Source organism: Protomyctophum parallelum (genome assembly GCF_964188405.1).
Source record: "Protomyctophum parallelum genome assembly, chromosome: 5".
Lineage (NCBI taxonomy): Eukaryota > Metazoa > Chordata > Actinopteri > Myctophiformes > Myctophidae > Protomyctophum > Protomyctophum parallelum.
The window spans coordinates 37038313-37058498 of NC_139702.1; positions in this window are offsets into that span (position 1 = coordinate 37038313).

Genomic DNA, 20186 nt, shown 5'->3' on the forward strand with positions numbered 1-20186 from the left:
GTTATACCCCCCCCCCTCCCCCCACACGCCCCCCCCCTCCCCCCCTCCCTGCGCCTCTCCCTCTTTCATTCATTTTCTGTTGGCAACTTTCTACAGCAAGGGAATAGCATGCTTCAGAGCTTTCAGAGAGGGTGAGAGAAAGCGTAAAGGCAGATGCAAGCTTGGCAATCACACTTCAATAGACCCTTCAAGTATCCATACAACAGTGATGCACACACACACACACACACACACACACACACACACACACAGTGTCGATACATTGATGTGCTGTGCGTATGTATGCACGCCTGCAAATACATAATGCACTTATGTACTGTATTAACAAAGGTGTACACAGAAACAAACATGCATATGCGAGCACCAATGTGTAAGTGAAGGTTGTTTAGAGACTCTGGTGCAGAAACAGTAGCACACACACACACACACACACCACACACACACCACACACACACACACACACACACACACACACACACACACACACACACACACACACACACACACACACACACACACACACACACACACACACACACACACACACACACACACACACACACACACACACACACACACACACACCACATCTGTGTGCTGCAGTGTCAGTTCTTTGGATTACAGGAAGTATCCACTGTTTAAGTCGGCCGATCGATGGGCAAGCGGTTGTGATTACATGCAATATAGCATCTGAGCAGATGCAATGTTTCTGTCTCATTCTCAGCACATAGTGCTGCCTGATCCTACACTTACAGAATGCACTGCAACGGCTCGCTTCTCAAGGCCATTGCCCCCTTGGAGTAAATAACGTCACAGAGAGGAAACACTGAAGCGCAAAATACATGGTGGTACCGAAAGTGATATTGCACTATGGGCCCATATGGGCCAGGCACTATGCATTGCACGCTTTCACGTGCCATGATCCAACGCGTTCACGTACGGCCCATAAGCAATCCCAGAATGCACTGTTTCCAACCCGGAAGATGCACTGGGTGAGCAACGCAATGCAAGTGGATGAGAGGAGAAATCTGGTGACGTCATAGAACTCTATGATTGCCCCCAGAGTGGCTGGTCAACGGCTCATTTCATGGTTACAATACTAACGCTTCTGGAGAGAAATACAGTTTTTAAAAACGGACCTAGCTTTGGAGGTTTACGCTTCCTGATTTTTGGGGAACGGAAACGGAAGAGGTTTAAAAATAAAATAGAGCTCAGTATATACTGTGGCGGTATAGCGGACAGCGCTGCATGTTTTGGTGGTGGTCAATTAGCTAATTACTGGACACCCACACCTGTACAAGTTTTGAAAGGATCATAGTGCATTCTGCTTATAATGCATTATAATCACTGATATAATGCATTGAGTGACTGTGTGACTATAACAGTGAGTGGTCATTGAGTGTGTGACTATAACAGTGAGTGGTCATTGAGTGTGTGACTATAACAGTGAGTGGTCATTGAGTGTGTGACTATAACAGTGAGTGGTCATTGAGTGTGTGACTATAACAGTGAGTGGTCATTGAGTGTGTGACTATAACAGTGAGTGGTCATTGAGTGTGTGACTATAACAGTGAGTGGTCATTGAGTGTGTGACTATAACAGTGAGTGGTCATTGAGTGTGTGACTATAACAGTCAGTGAGTGGTCATTGAGTGTGTGACTATAACAGTGAGTGGTCATTGAGTGTGTGACTATAACAGTGAGTGGTCATTGAGTGTGTGACTATAACAGTGAGTGGTCATTGAGTGTGTGACTATAACAGTGAGTGGTCATTGAGTGTGTGACTATAACAGTGACTATAACAGTGAGTGCTATATGCTGTTTTTGGTGGCGTTCGTTAGTTGTTTTAATGTTTTTTCCCACTATACTTAAAACACCCAAGGCCCATAGTGACTTTTAACGACACCATAATTCATTATAATAGTGATTATAGTGTATTAAATAAAGTATTATAATTTAATGTATTACAACTATGGAAAGTGCAGCCAAAGGACAAGTCTGTGTGTACCAAATACAGTATGTACTTGACATTAATATTTGCTGTTTTGAGTGGCCAAACAACATTGGCCACGCCTCCAGGTCTTAAGTTAAGTCGTAGGACCAGCCATGGTACTTAATACGCGCAAATAGCTCTCAAAGTCACTATAAAATGAGTTATGTGTTATGCTTATTATTATATGAGCGTTATGGGTATAAAATAGTGGTTACTTATACCTATGATTATACAGTGTTATAACCAATCATGCATTATACTGTAAGCATGTTTATAAAACATTATATAGACATGGGTTTCGTAGAAAGTGTTACCTATAGTTAAAGGAGAGTTCCTCACAACACGTTTTTTTTTTTACTCAATTCTGAAGATAATGTATACAGAACAGAAAGAATGTAGGATGTCCGCACACCGTTCTTAAGCCCCCAGTAGTATTTTAAATCCTAATGAAATACTACTTATTGTTTTGTTCAGCACCCGTCATCTTGTTTTGAGATGTGCGTGCTTTCATTTTGGATCTTATCTCTAATGTATGTATGTATGAACCCCTGTTGGTGGCCAAAACCGCCTATACCTTTAACCCTTTTGACCTGAGGACGATTCTACAAATGCCTTCTAAATCCTGCCAGTTTTCTGAAAAACCTCATGTTTCTATGTCAGTGGTTCTCTATATTTGAATGCCACAGACGAAAAACTGTCTAAGTCCACACTATTGATCCATAATGTATAAATGATAGATACGGGTTCAGCACAACGAGGCCTTTTCGTGGAGGGGTCAGAATGAAATTAGACAGTTTTTCGTCTGTGGTACTATTTTCATGTCAAGGACCCCCAGAATTGTCTGTATTTGGCCGCGGACCCCCATCTAAAATATGTTGTTCCAGGGACCCCCCCTACAAGCTTGTATGGCACTCTGTGCCACGCTATGAGCTTGTAGATCTGCTATTTTTCAATAGCTAAAGTATAACATAATGCTTAAAACGCCCAGAAACGGTCTCAAACTGGTCAACCGACATGGAGCATAAGCAGGAAGCGATAGAGCCACAACACTCTGTGGAGTTATTCCCCACAACAACAACAACAACAGATGGAAATATAATTGCGATTGAAGAAGAGCTCTATAGTGCTTGACTGGCCGTGCGGGTAAAACGCTGAGGCACGCTGAGAATGGAGTTTTTGTTTTCTTTTTTTTGTGCTAATTTTCCATTCAAATTTTTTCAATGGATTATCAATTTATCATCATCATTTTACGATAAGAAAACGAGTTTGGGAATATTTGTGTACAGAGTAGATTCAAGTTGAGAGGCTTAAAGGGATGAAAGTAACAGGCCGAACTAGAGTAGAGGAGATAAACAGAAGACATGCAGGCAGAGAGAAACTAATGCAGAGCATATCGTTGCTGTCCGGAGGAAACCTCATAACAACATTTTTTTTTTATAAATCAGTGCTATTGAACCAATGGAAAGTAGTAAAAAAACGTCTTAAGTCCATTGGACCCTCAAACTGTCTGCTAAAACTCCACCAACTCTCTCCTTCTCATGCAAGTAATTGACAATATCTAAAGTCACAACACGAACTTTGATGCAGAATTGCATTGTTTAAAAAATATAAGGTTTTATTAATTTCCTGAAAAATTAACATTTTGGAGTTATGAGGTTTCCTCCGGACAGCAGAGATGTGTAATATAAATGCAACCATGGAGACAAGAAGGACAGGAAGAAAGCAGTGCAGTATAACACACAGTGACAGGCAGATGAAAGCAGGACAGGCACAAAGAGCTATAGGGAACAACAGATGTGCAGATCCAGATGGACGGACAGACAGACCAAAAGGAGGACAGATGGACGGACAGACAGACCAAAAGGAGGACAGATGGACGGACAGACAGACCAAAAGGAGGACAGATGGCGGGTGGACACTCTGCACACAGTCTACATGAGACACGATAGCAGTGGAGGAAAAACTAGTACTCACAAGTAAAAGTATCAATACTGCAATGTAATGCAGCTCTGTTACAAGTAGAATTGTATAAAAGTACGAAAGGTAAAAGTACTCATTATGCATTTTATAAATCTGCCATTTCAAGTTTTCAATGTATGATAATCCCTCGAAAATAGCAGATTTTGACGCATTGTGAGCTTGTAGATCGGCTCTTTTCAAATGGCCGAAATGTATATGTTGCTGAAGTGGTTACTGTAGGCTATGATTTGTAATAATAATCAAAATCTACAAAGTAACTAACTAAAGTTTTCACATACATGTACTGGAGAAAAAGTACAATATTTGGATCTGATATGTAGTGGAGTAGAAGTAAAAGTAGTCTACAGTACCTGAAAATTGGAAATACTCAAGCAAAAATACAAATACCTCAACATTGTACTTAATCGTATAATACTTAAGTAATTGTACTACCACCGCAATATAGGACATAATATCATCAGTGGGATAAAGAGACAGATAGAGACAGTCAGTTTGCTAAATGGATCTGGTTCATAATTGTGTTCTGTGACAGCTGACAGTATAGCGCACTTAATTAAAGCCAAGCAGGAAATGACTATTTATAGAGGCCCCCTACCATCCTCCCATCACCACTAAATGACATGGTGTTTTATTTCCCCGCAAACCCACTGCCTGCAAAACGCTGACTTTATTTAATTTGATAAGTGTGTGTATATGTGTGTGTGCGCTCGGGGGTGAGGGGCTTGTGTGCGTGCATGCATGCGTGCGTGCATACTGTACTGTCTGTGCGCGCCTGCACGTGCAGATTAGGAGGAAATGCACAGTATTTGTTATATAGAAATATATCACCATTATGATAGTAATGTGCCATGGGCATTCAGTAACACATGCACACGCCGCGTGCACACACACACACACACACACACACACACACACACACACACACACACACACACACACCACACACGCACGCACACACACAGACTCATGAAGATATGTAGTGAGACAGCATTCGCCTTGACAGTTTGAAATGCCAGCCTCCAGTGTCTGTGTAAGTGTGTATAATAAATGTGTTTTTGTGCGTGCGTGCGTGCGTGCGTGCGTGCGTGCGTGCGTGCGTGCGTGCGTGCGTGCGTGCGTGCGTGCATGCGTGCGTGCGTGCGTGCGTGCGTGCCTTTGTGGATTTAAGTATGTGAATTATGGCAGCCACCGTTTGCAGACCATCGATTAAATACTGTATCCATCCACAGGGGAGATATTCTTCACGTCACCACAGAGGGTTTATGGGTGATGGTGGTGCCTTTAGCCCGATTTATACTGTCATACGACTTCACAACTGTTCCAGAAAATAGCCTACAAGTTCGCAAGGTGTCGCGTCCGCTTCTGTGATCTTGTAGATAGCGTTGAGGATGTGCAGTTCCAGACTCTATAGCATTCGGAGATTGTGGAATAGTAGTCTGGCCACACGAGAGTACTACAAAAAAAATGGACAATGACATAGTTGTGATGATGTCGTGATGTAATTTGTTGATTATGTGACGATGTCTATACGTTGTTATGTGTTCCTTTTAGATTTGTTCATCAGTACTATGACATCACTATCATGATGCCATTGACACATCTGTTTGTACCAATAGAAGAGTTGCGATATTGAGGGGGCAGAAAACAGCCCGGTCACATGGTTCATGTACTCGTGTGAGCCCATAGACTAATGCATTCCATAATCTCCCCAATAGAGCACTTTACATAACAGGATAAAAACAACAACAACGTCGTCAAAGCTACAACAAGGTATCAATAAGTGGACAACGTAGAAGCATACACACAAAAATAGAGTATGCAAAAAGGAAAATTAAGAGAAAGCCTTAACGTAAAGGTGGGTTTTTAAAAGGGTTTTAACACACGACACAGATTTAGCAAGTCTTGAATAGGTAGGGCATTCCATAGTTTGGGAGCCCGGATTGAAAATGCCCTGCCACCTTTTGTGCTAAGATGGGCTGTGGGGGTCTCTAGGAGGGCTTTGTCTGAGGACCTTAGTGAACGTGTAGGCTTATAGGGAGCCAGCATGTCAGAGACATACTGGGGAGCCTGACCATTTATAGCTTTAAAAGTAAAAAGTAAAATTAAAATCTATTCTATAAATAACAGGTAACCAGTGAAGGGTGGCTAAAATGGGGGTGATGTGATCTCGTCTTTTTGAATTTGTAAGCAGTCTGGCAGCAGAATTCTGAAAGAGTTGTAGACGGGATAGCTCTGGTTTGTACATGTTCTAGTGTGGATATTTTCCTATGCCCATCTTTGTGTGCTTGTACCATGGAAATAAGTGTGATTGTTAAAGTCTGGTGTGCAAATCATGACAGGTAGTAGAGCCTTGATTTGTGCGAATCACCCACATGTTCCTAAATGGTCATTAACACTTTCCACACCCCATTTAACACCATATTAGGCAACAGGAAATATCCAACGTGGAAAAAATAAGTGATCTGCAAGCTTAAAATGTGTTGTGTCGCATAACCTTAATAACTTGTGCACATCTGTTCTCTCTGGAGGCGAGTCCCTCGATCATGCTATGATCTACTAGAATAGATCAACAAATATCTCAACAGATCGGCAAAAAGACAAAATACAAGAATGGGCCTCGACAAAAAATGCACTTTAAGAATCAGAATGAATTTTAGGTATCTTTTGGGTTCCGAAAGTAGCAAAACGTGTGTGTGTGGTATACAGTAAATGTGCATGTCTCGTTTTAGTCGACAAAAAACTAAACGTATATTTAGTCACTAAGAGAGAGATGGATTTTGTATACATATTATACAACATTGTGTTGCTGATTAAACCTTTTCATAGATTAGAAATAAGACGTGTGACGGCACTGTCATCAATCAGTGTTGTGTAAATTTAAATTTATTATTTATTTTTAAATTTAAACGAATCCTGCCGCACATTGTCGGAAAGTGGGCTTCGTTGGGCAGGTGTGAAGCCTCATTGGAATCCTAATGCTCATCAAAGAACCGCCAAATCACATTTGATTTCGATTTGGTGCAGGTGGGAATGAAGTGGGTAATGTATGTTTTGTAATAATAATCAAGATCTAGAGTAGAAGTAAAAGTATTGGAAATTTTAAACACTCAAGTAAAGTACAAATACCTCAAAAATGTACTTAATGTACGTAGTTACTTTAGTTTCCACCACTGTCCATATATACAGTTTATGGGTATATCAGTCAGATCAATATTACTGAATGGGTAATACACTATAGTACAAGTACATTTACATGGAACATCCCGTGTCAGATGTCCCGCATGTGTCAAGGCAACCTAGGGTGCCAGGGCACCGCATCCTCGTGTTTATTTTCCGTCATCCTTTCCCTTCTCGGGTTCTATCATACGTAGTTTCATGTTTATGTCGCGAGCCGACGCTTTGATCTGTTCTCGTAGCGTCTGGAGCTCTTTCTTCATGCTATCGTCTGGCAGTGCTATACACGATGCACCGTTTTCTGTTTCTTCTCAAGGTCCGTGACGTTTCTTCCGAGACTCTCCAGGCCTGTGTGAATTTCCTGTAACTTCCTAAAAAAGGCTTCATTGTCCTTCTCTCCACTCCCCCCTGTTGAGGGTCCTTGATTCTCCTCATCTGGCCACCCACTATTCTGATGTCCTAATTCCATTGTCCGATCCCACATTTTCCAAAGTTATGAAAATGACCTAGAAAAGTACAATCGGGGGATGTTGATTGACTGAATTTCACGTACAAGTTGTCAATATGACGACACTAAGACGGAACAGGCGCTTGAGGTCATGGAGCACAAGAACCTTCCTTTAGTGAACTGTCCTCCGGTCCCTTCGTCCATGTGGTGATGTTTTAACAAAGCGAAGACCTGTCAATAGCAATCTCTTAAGCTGATGACGAAACCATCATCTAATATGACATTGTCCAAATGCAGTGTTATGATTGACTCTTTTTTTAATATTTTTTTTATCCCACGATTTTATCCCACCCATTTTTCACCCCTGTGTCAATTATCTAATGTGATCCTGGGCTCTACACACCCTCCACCAACCTGGGGAGAGCAACGGACTCATGCTTCCTTCATGCCTGAGTGTCCAAGTTGCTCCTTTACACCTGACAGGGGGGAGTTTCCCTGGTTGGACGTAGCGCGTGGAAGGAACACGTTATTCCAACAAGTTCCTTTCCCCTCCATCAGGCGCCCCGGCTGGCCAGGGGGAGGCAGTTTAGAGACCAGAATTACTGCATGTTTTTTGTGAGGGTACCTACCCTAGTGGACACGGGGAGAACATGCAAACTCCACACAGAAAGGCCCTTTCGCCAACCCCGCCTCTGGTATGGGCACTGATGACGAGGAGGAGGAAACACGCCGCCAGCACCCACAGTGTCCCGAGCGGGAATCGAACCCAGGACCTTCTAGCTGTGAGGTGACAGCACTACCAACTGTGCCACCGTGCCCCTCCGTTATGATTGACTCTTGACTGCCATCCTAGCACTTTTTCAGCATAATCAGGGCTGCACATAAGTGGTGCGCCAGTGCGCATGCGCCGTCAAAATTCATAATGAGCTGTCAATCAAGCGCCGGGAAGCGCTTCTGCGTACCAACAGCTGGGGCCGCACAGAATGATTATCATGGCCAGAATACTAGTAAATTCTGTGGCGAGAGCATTTCCCACTGACTGCCACTCAAAGTTGCTACTACTGGCCAATCACAGCACGTCTTGCACAAGTGCACTGGCCATTGTGGCTAATAACAGCGCGTCCTTAGTCAAACGAGGGAGGATCCACTCTATGGGGAGGATTCCATGCTGCTCACTGCTTGTTTTCCGGGTGCTGGAGCAAGTTGCTCGTGTGCGATGCAACTTGCTCGTGTGCGATGCCGTCTCTCACGGACTGGCACTGCTGCACAATATGAAGCTTATCAACATGACAACAGCGTGTCCCGACATACTGTCCCTTATTATCGTAAAGTCGGGTAGCTAGTGTACACTGTTTATTTTGCACCGAGGAGCCATGTGTGTCTGACTGTCTTGACTCTGTGTTGACTGTGTGTACATCGCCTCGGGCTAAAAACAAGAGGGAAGCCTGACGTATGCTTCGCCGTACGACGTGTCATATGTTAAACAAATAGGCAATAGCTGATCTGCAAGCTCACAACGTGTCGCCTCCATTGACTCCCCAGTCCCCACTTATCCAATAAATATCGTTTTGCTATAAGTTATTCATGCATCCCTCTTTTATCCATCCGGCGAGACGGGTCGCCGCATTTTAAGAGCACCAAGTAACTCCTCCAGGTGCTCCTCTGAGTACTAGACCAAAAAAGCTGTGTGCAGCCCAGAGCATAACCATGGCCGAATGATGTCAGAACACTGGCTAGTGGGCAAATGCCTCATACCGTCTATACCCAGTAGATAGGTAGTCTCTGTATGTCTGTGCGTACGTGTTTACGGCTGTAATGCACGCAACTAGAGAACCGTTCGCCCCACTGACTTCAAATTCGACACACGCAAAGTTTCACACCCCCAGTTGTCCAGAACCTCCACAAAAGACCTCTGCCCGGGATCTGGACAGGACCCCTGCCCATGCTCCATATATGGAGCTGGCCTGTTCTGACATCACACAACTCCATGGCATGCCTGACACAGAACTCCATATATAGGAATAAAGGCACACAGAGAGACAGATACATAAATCCCCATATATGGGCATAAAAGGGACACAGACAGATGGGTGGACCAACGGGTATTGCATAGCCGGGTGGGGCATGGACTTCCATCGTCAGTCTAGTTTACATAAAGTCCCCTTCCTGTGGTGGAGACACACTTGTGTATTGAGCAATAGTTTGCTTTGTAAAGTGTATTTTAATGTCTCCTTTTCATGTGGCCGTATATTCTCATTTTAGTGATGATAATTGAAGTTAGGAAAAGTGCTATTGAGTGCTGAGACTGCTGACAGTAAGACAATAATTGTTTACAGAACAGATTAGATAATCTTTGTCTCTTAGATCGTCTTTATCTGCTTTCTACTCTTGAAAACAAAGTTTGTTTGCGAATTGTCAAACAAATTATATTTCTCTTTTATTGTATAGTACGTTATTTTTAACCAGTCCCTATATTCTGACACAAACTGCTGGGTCTCTGTCTTGAGTTGCGCCTGTTTTTGCTGCATGGCCGTGGGGGTGTTCCATCACAGTCAGCGGGTTATCAAGCTGAACCTCATGTTGATTTAATCTCTACAGCAGGGGTCTTCAACAGGGACCCCTAGGGGGTCCTCAGAGAAACATGCAAGGGGGGGGGACGGGGGGACTGGGGGCACCAAATCTTTGTGCGATAGGGACTTTTTAGCTTTGTTTTTTAACCACCTTGCGTCCCTATATTCTGTAGGGAACGCAAGTGTCGGGTCAGCATAATTCATCATTGCGAGGCTATAGTTTTTTCAATTTTTTGTGCGTGTCCCCACACACAGTATTTGTCGTTTCATATAGTTGGTCTGGGAAAAATTGCAATGCCCAAATGCATTGCAATGATGAATTATGCTGACCAAAGCAGGAATATAGCCCTGGGAATTGTTTTAACAACAGAACAATGGAGTTTTATGCATTCCAGATGTGAACTATAGGCCATTATGTGTTTTGGCCAGACGGACCATTCTTAAGTATAGTAGAAGAAATGCATTTAAAAAATGTAGACTTTTTGTGGGTTATGGTGACATTATAATAAGGAACAACAATGATTATGCCAGCCTAAAGCTGGATTGTGGATGTCACATTGAATAAAGAAAACTGCCGCTCTATCCAAGTGGCATTTGAACGTGGTAGTGCAGCATTAGTGACATGTACACTAGTGGGGGCATCACCTCCCCTTTTCCACTTCTCTCCCAAGTGTTTCTATTCCTACTAACAACAACACTACTGTACATGTACAGTCATTCACTAGTGTTGCTTTATACAGGTCAGGAGATCCACACGGCAACAACAAACTATGTACTGTAATTAGATTGACTTGACACTCAAAAAGTAGTTTGCCGTTCACCCTGTATGAACTATGAAGGCAGCTTTGTACTTACATACTGTAATTTTCCCTGATTTGCCCTGAATATTTGCCTAGACTGCATAGCAAGAATCGACTGAAAAACACCTTTTAATCTTGTCTGCCTCTGATCACACAGACTGCAATCTCAGAGATAAAGTCATAGATGTTCAACATGAGCATTCACAGCAACACCCAGCCTCTCCTCCTCCTCCTATATTAAAACTGCCTTAGGAGAACCGGCGGAAATATGCTCGTCACTGGCTTACAGTCACTGTATGGTGAAACAGCTGCAAACAAAGCTCATTCTGATCATGACACAACACAGTATTTTTTGTTCTTAATAAATAAATCCTTATGCACACAGTTAAGTACCTATGTTTTTATTTTATATATTTTTACAGCTACCGGATTTAAAGCAAGAATTCCATGCCTTGTTACGATTAATAAATTAAAGCCTCATTAGCCTCGATACCCAGGCTTTCATTTCGTCTGCGTGAAATGAAAGCCTATTCACTCATTGACTTATCTGGAAGGAGACCTACAGTACTGTAAATACAGTCCTGTAAGGGTCTATTTGGAACCCCCTATAGCAGGGGTGCCCACACCTTTTTGACTTGAGAGCTACTTTAAAAATGACTGGCTCAACAAGATCTACCTACCGAAAAAAGAATATTATACCATTGATGAAAATAGTTTAAATATGGAATAGCGGCGCTGGCGTTTAGACAAATGCACTTGGAATGGAGAAATGGAATAGGTAGGTCGTTGTTTGTATTTAAACTGTAATCCTACTGACGTTTGTGCACAGCAACACTCTTGAAAACAAAATATTGCATTGTGGGTTTGAGCTGACAGGCCCTTTTTGATGTCAATCAAGTGGCAGATGCCCTATAGGAATCTTTAAGGAACCGGAATCGTAAAGGTTCCCAACCCTACCCGTCTACCCTACACTTTTTATGTCTTGGGTTAGAAAACTGCACTTCCACATTCGTGGAGTGCGGAAGTGCCCAGGACTGGAAGGCAGGGGCGTAGCTGACCATGTGGTTGCCCTACTCGTAGGATATTTGTGCTGCCCCCCTCCCGACGAGAGCGCTGCATTTCCTCATTCAGATCGGCTATTTTTGTCGTTTCTGACGACGCATACATAGCTGCGCCTTATTACGAGGCGGATCTGCGGAGAAAATTGTTATTATGTGGGTTGGCTTGGCACTTTTTGTTGCACCCCCCGGCGTGTTGCCCTACTCGCAGTGCGTATTGCGCGTATATGTAGCGACGGCACTGCTGGAAGGTGTCCCCCTGGAAGGGTACCCGTCCCAAGAAGTCACAATATGCACTTTGGGGAGTGAGACAGTGTTGGGTCCACATAAGAAGGTAGCCACATAAACAAAACAAAAACTACAGGGCGCTTCCTGTAAAATGACGGAAAATCTTTTCTGCCGTAATTGAGACATTTGGGGAATTGCTTCATGAGTTCATGAGATATAGGTGAAAATGTGAAGTGGCCTGTTATAGCGCCACCCTAAGGCTGATTTAACATATTGCTGTAGAGGTCCTTCTTGCATGCAAAGTTTCAGTGCTGGACATTGGTTGTTCATAGACACAAACGGACAGACTGGGGTGAAAATATGCTCTCTGGAGATAATAAAACCAATACTGCCTCTATGTGTGTGCTTTCTCCTGTGTATTATTTATCATTTGAATGAATGTATGCCACATGAATTTGATATAGGATTTTGTTATTGTAATATATAGAAATGCATTGTGGAATACTTTAACGGGCATAGATCTCATTAATATACAAGACTGCAAGGATGTTCTTCTCTTATGATTCTTTTGAATTGGCATGGGTTATAAATAACACTTACATACTAACAGTATGAGATGTTTATACGTTTTGTTGTGCGAGAATGAACTTTTGCACCATTGAACTTTGAATTTGAATGAATGCATGTGGTAGCTGTGAGTTTTTCTGCATTAATGTGAGCTGTGAGCTGTGCGCTCTATGAATTAATTCACATCAGCCAGATGAAGTCAAAGCAACATATGTCAGCTCAGTTTGAAAGCTGCTAATATAAACACTCATGCCGGTAGGTATAAATGATCAGTTACAACAGGTGATGTCAGTGTTCCTGGCACTTATCGTGTGAATATTGTGCATGAGTGTAACGTAAAGTATAACGGAAACTATCAAACACGCTCGGATTTGAAGGCAAAACTGGCATCTACCAAAGACACGTTTGAAGCTTCCCACCTGCCGCAGTGCTGCAGATGTGTGTTGATAGATTGCATCATCGGATAAATCACGGCCTATTTATTTACCTTTGATCTCGTGCTTTGATCAGGCCTGTTCCATTTGTCATGTATTACAGGGAGGTTCTGTATTGATAGCATCCATCGAAGGTGTACAAAAAAACACAACAGAAAATAGACAGTGAGTACATTTTGAAGTCTGCTGCTAACACAGTGGTTCTAACGCTCCAACCTCCCCCCCCCCCCACCACCCCAAACAAAACAAAACCAAAAAACTGGGGACAACCCTGATAAGCATTTGGAATGTAGGAGTTGAGGCATTCCATTTTGTTTGACTCGGCTCTACAAGCGAGGCGTTGTGAGCATGTATTTTTGCCTCTTTCTTATTATGATTTGACAATCGAATTTGGCTAGTTTGACTAGTTTTTACAGTATAGTGTGTCAATGACCTTTGATGCGGTAATGGTCATATCTGTTGATTTGGGTCCAGCTTTCTCTTGTATAGCCACTAGAATCCCTGCTACAACAATCACATCTGTATCCCAGCCAACAACCACTGGAATAGACCTATAACACTGTATTAACTTGCTAGTAAGAATTGCATGGTGATAACAACTGCTACCCATTTGATCGATGTGCAAATGAAATGTCGAAACTGAAGCCATTGTTTAAATAAATTGTGATGGAATTGCTACAGTACCAGTTTATTGATAAACAAAGGATATGTCCTACAGCAACTTAATCAACCTTTATAAAGGATGTGACAGATTAGCAGAGATGTAGACTGGGATCAATCTGCTTTGCAGGTTGCTGATCTAGTCTGGAAATGATATGTTCATGTACAGGCAGTATACTGCATGAGTGTGTGCAAATTATGGGCTACATTATAGGCGGGCTGTGGACCAGACTGGTTAATTCAGAACAGAAACCAGGCTTTCTACAGGCATGGCAGTAACGGTAAGCCTTGGGGCATTAGGTTTGCGTGGACGATAGTCAGTCAAGACAGGATAGGATTTATATAATCCTATGCATTCAAATCTACCAATCTGTCTGATTGACAGAACGACTGATTCTTCACGCTTGTAGTTTGTGCAATTACCTAAAGCCTATATACTTAGTTGAGTCTCCGAGGGCGTTATAGTAGGTCCCCTGCTGTCATGACAAAATGTACATTAACACATTGCAAGCATGATAAACGGTTCATGACCACCAACTGTATGCACCAGAATAAGGACACTAATAGGGTTCATGACGATTGAGCTGCCACTCTGTCCCTCGGCCAAGAAATGACGCTGCCTCTAATTCCACAGCTACTGTAACTCAGTAATTTGGCATGGTTATACAGGTACCGGTATATCTCATGATCCCGAGGGGAAAAGCGAAAGCAAGCGGAGCGTGCCACGGTGTGTGGGCCCGACGTCTGCTTTAGCTGTAAATTGGTTGGAGATAAACTTCTAGCCATCGACTCACTTTATCTTTGGTGCCATGTGAAGATGTGTTTTGCTGCCTGACAGCGGGGGAACAGCACATTTTGACATGGAAATGCATACTAAAAATAAAAGTAGGTGTCGTGTCCAAGGGACCGGGGATGTAAACAGTAGGTTGAAGATGATTGGTAGGAGCGTGGACATGTTCCCAGGCGCTGCAAACGGAGCACGACGACAAGGCCTTGGGATAACTGCAGGCTTTTAAATGACAGAAAGGATGACAGAACATGACAGTTTTCAGGTGTCAAATGTTTCTGTCTCTTATTAGATGAAATGCTACTGTAATTACAGTACACGAGGGCAACGGAAAAGCTTTAGTGTCAATGTCATCATTTAAGAGATTTTAATTTTAGTAGCAAATAGGGAAGCAAAATGTCACATACTGTAGCTTATTGGTTGTCAAACCATGTTTTACCGAATCAAATAAAAAGATATGGAAAGATGAATAAGAGTTCAAAATGTCTCAAGACATTACATTAGAATCATCAAGCCTTAGGCTAATTATCCACATTTACTCCTGCTCACGTATCAAAATGCTGTAATGCATGTGAAACATGCTGTAACCCACTCAATTATATTAGTATTATTACACTGAAAAGTGAATTTGGTCACATGCAGTTGTCTTTGTAGTCAGACTTCAGTTACACTGGGTGAGGGTGTACAGTAAGTGTCTTTCCTGTCCAAATCATGCTGATCGAAGCAGCAAGAATGACACAACAAGGTATCAAGGATAAACATTTGTATTTCTTCATCTTACTTCTTACTTCAAATGCTTCAGTCAGCATTAGACCGCTGCCAGGCAGCGGCGGCTCTCGGCACATGGAGGACAGAACAAAACACAAACGCTTGTTGATTTCATTCTTTCTAAATAAGTATCCTCTTGAGCTTGTTCGTAGCCTCTCCGGCAAATGCCTTTTAAAATGTTCTTCAGTATTGGAATTTCTTATGGCAGGTTTGTCAGATTGAATGCATACATTCAGTTTTAGGAGGTTGCATTCTGAATCGAAAAGCATCTGAGGCTTCTGAGGCTACAAAAAAATAACAACTTTATGCTAATAATGTTCTCCAAATGAATGTTGCGTAGAGTTGCAAGACATCTCGGGCTGTGTAGCATCTGCTAAAAACAACTTTGTCAAACTCATCTCAACTTCTTCTAGGATAAACTTTATGAGGGACCTGACGAATGAGTTTTTTCTCTTTGGTTTCCTGTGGCCTACATTGCAGTTACTCTCAGCGTCTGGGATTTCTATCAATATATAATTTCACCCTGAAAAGAGAAGGAGAAAAAAAGAAAAAAAAGAAAACACGATTCTGCATATCTCAAAACATGAAAGAATTCACTTTGTTTATCCGAGTTATCTGTTAGATTTTAATCGTGTGTTCCTCTTCCTGTCAGATTTAGCTTTATTCTTTGTTGTTACCATTATACTTCAGTGTGCTCTATGCCTCCCTTCCTAGTGATGTGCTGTTCACTTTCCAACCTCTTTGTCTCACATACTTTTAAAACACTTACAGGCCTACACAGTGAAATCCTCAAATTCTATGTAACTCTGAGAGTGAACTAATATACATGCCGTGTACACTCTCAGGGTTACACAATGTATAAGTTAAAACAGAGTAGTAAAGACTCTGATTTAACTTTTGACTTTGTACGCAGGCACCAGTGTCAGAAGCACTCGAATCGGTTTCCAATTACACGGCATATTGTCTGCCTTAAAATCCAACTTTTCTCGTTTGTCACTTCCAGTTCATTCTCTCTCATTGCTTTCCCCTTCTCCATCCTCATTCGTCATTCACCGACAACTCTGCATCCATCTATGACTGACTGATGCCTCTGCTTTTCATTCCTCGTCTGTTTCTCTCTCTCTTGTCGCCTTCCTCCCTCGCCCACCCAGACTCTGCAACACTTTAACAACGCTGAGGACGACTGCCGCCTTGTTTCAACAGTTGAAGTATAGGCAATGATTGACACAGTCATCAACACCTGCTTACTCCGGCAGCATAAGAAGCTCAGCTCTCTCTCGCTGTGTATACGTATAACTAACACTAGCACTTATCCCTCTCTTTCCCTCTCTCTCTCAGTCTCTCACTCACTTTATCCTCTCTTTGCCATTTCTCGCTTTGTTTGTGGCACATTCCCTCTGCTGTCTGCTCCCTTCCATACTAACATTTTCAACCTCTGTCTCTCACTCCACTGCCTCAACTGCCAATCTCTCTCTCTCCCTCCCTCTCTGTGTGAGTGTCTGACCGACCCCCCCCTCCACTAAAGCCCTCCCTTCCTGCACCTGGCTCTGTCCCATATGACAGAACAGTGTTGGCAGAGCAGACTGCAGATGAGAGTGTTAAACAGTGTCATCTGCCAACACTGGCAAAACCAAAAATACTGCAGTATGTGTGCTCATGTTGCATACGTGCGTGCGTATGCGTGTGGTGTACGTTTGTGTGTGTGTGTGTGTGTGTGTGTGTGTGTGTGTGTGTGTGTGTGTGTGTGTGTGTGTGTGTGTGTGTGTGTGTGTGTGTGTGCATGCGTGATCATGTGTGTGCGTGGGCGGCTGGGCGCAAAGGTGTTAGTTTGCCCTGTAGTGAGGAAGTATGAATGCGTAATGAGATCCGTGCCTACTGTATGTCGTTAAAATCGCAGTGTTGGTTCATCCATTTAGAACTCTCAGAGAGAGTGCAGCACCACTGTATAAGCAAACAGACCCACATCACGGGTCCACATTAACATTTGTGCCGCTGCGCCACTCTCTCAGAGTTAAACCGTGTGTGCACATGTGGCCCCGACTGTCACAGCGTCCTGTCGTTGCCGAGCGTCCCGTGAGATGTGGCACTCGCAGCACACTGAGAGACAGAGCCATGTTAAACGGAGAGGGCCCTCGGCGGCATTGAACCCTGACAGCGTTCTGGATCGTGTCGCCTGCAATGCGGTGGCGGTCGTTCAAAAGTCACTATCATCATGATGGGCAAATCAAAGGCGTCTGGTGCCAAGTGCTGCAGAGCACACATCCATTTCCATCACGGTAAAAAACCCCTCCAGTTTATTGTTTATTTGGATCCGGATTATAGCCACTACTCTTCCAGCAGCCACTCTGCTTTGTCACACAAAACACCTTATCACAAGACCACAATGTACAAGAAACAAGTGACAAGATAGATAGATAGATAGATAGATAGATAGATAGATAGATAGATAGATAGATAGATAGATAGATAGATAGATAGATAGATAGATAGATAGATAGATAGATAGATAGATAGATAGATAGATACTGTAGATAGATTGATAGATTGATAGAATGACTGGTATTTTCTCGGAGGACAAATGACATGATTATACGATTATACACTGCTCTACAATGTTTCTCTTGGGTAGTACAATAACACTGACTCTCTATGTCTCTCTCTAATGTCTAGACAACAGCTCTTCAAAACACTGCAAACACAGGGGGTATTTACTTTCCTCTTCAAACTCAGCCTAGTGGCACAGTGTTTTTGATGGAACCAGTTCTGATGGTGTGTGCCGGGGAAATAGACACCATGTGGTCGGTTCACAGGAATCGCCGTAAATCAAACTCAATTCAAATTGCCACTCGTCCAGTAATAGAAATACCACTACAGTGACACCAGAAATACCACAATAACGGATATATAGGATTGTAATTCTATAGGGGGGGAAACTAACTGCCACGCAACCTTGGCTGCGACAAAGCGACACGCCGCCTCTCGAGGGATGGGGTCCCTTCATGAATGAACATGCATCCAGGCGTCGGCGTGATACATAATGCTAACGGTGCTTCTGAGGCTGATTAGGAAAAGCGCGGCTCGGCTTTCCCCCGCAGATTACGTGAATGTCACCACTGCTGCATACCATGAAGAATAACAGGAAGGCCGTGACCTTGGCGCTTGCCAGCAGCGCTGTGGCAATAGAGATGGATGTGTGTGGTGTGGTGTGTGTGTGTGTGTGTTGTGTGTGTGTGTGTGTGTGTGTGTGTGTGTGTGTGTGGGCGCCCGCACGTGCGTGCGTGCGTCCTCTCCAACTGCCGTGCATGGCTTTCATTTGACACAGTGCAATTCACGGCTCGCTTCTATTAATACCCATATACGTACGTACACTCTCCATTCTGCATTTTTATCAATTTATGTGGCAGCATGCGGTACCGAAGAGCCTGAAAGCAAGATGGTGATTTACGTAATGCTCTGAGGATAAGGGGAATAATGGGAAGAGAGAGAGAGAGAGAGAGAGAGAGAGAGAGAGAGAGAGAGAGAGGGGGGAGGGAGGGGGAGGGGGGGGGAGTTTGAGAAGACAATGAGGTATATTGAGGAGGAATGGACAATGGAGAGGCACAGAGATAGGGAGGACTCAGCATTGCTTCCAGGACGGAAAGGGGAAGTAGGGACTCGAACAGCAGGGAAATGTAGCGGAATGGAGGGGTGGTGGTGGTGGTGGTGGTGGTGGGGGGGGGGGGGGGGGGGATGAAGTCCTCCGGGGACACCAGGAGAGGAAACACTTGAGATGACTCAATTCATCACAATCACTGCTACAAAAGAGGCGGAGTGGGGAGGAGGGGTGGGGGGGGAAGAACTACGGAGCGAGAGAGCAAGAGGGGAGTGTGTGAGGGCGTACTGCAATACAATAGCCACACTCCAGCCGGTGGATCACGTTACAGAGATACAAACTTGACCTCACAAAAGACCACGCACGGGTTCTGAATCCGTGTGTCAGAGGATATACAGTACCGCCGGTATCTTTTTTCACGTTGTTGGCTCCATACCGATGTAATCCGTCATCTTCAAAGCGTTGGTTATGATTGGAACTTCCTAATCGATACTTTAGAAGGGCTTTAAGACAAAGGGAAGCGTACTACCACTACTGGGAGGCCCACGTCCCAAGGTTCAACTTCATTGTCAACAATACCAGTTACAGGTAAAAGGCATGTGAAATTCATTATGCGCTAATAAAACCCTGCACAGCAGCTACAGAATACGCAAGAATACCACGACCAAGACTCAGAGTGATCTATATTAAAAAGAATAAAAACTAGCTAAACTACCTAAAAGTGCAAATAGCACAAGTGCAAACTGCAAAATTGTGCAAAAAATGCCAATACATTAACCACAGACATGTGGCCATAGTCCGGGCCATGTACTGTATAGTGTTCAGTGTGTGTTCACTTCACATAGATGCTGAATGCTGTGTACTTTAATGCACAATGTCCTCTTATTATATAGCGGCAGCATTTAAGCACTTAAACCCTACTCTATATAAACTAGGTGGACCGGGGTTCCCCATGCAGGGCTCTATAATAGGCCCGCTCCTTTTTTCCCTCTACACACAATCTCTCCAGCCCTTAAATAGGGACTCTAGGGTTCATGCAAGGCTGGAATTCGGGGATTAGGTGCCCTGCACTCAACGCCTCTCCAAAAAGGAATTGCTTCAAAAAACATATATAAATTTTTAATACCA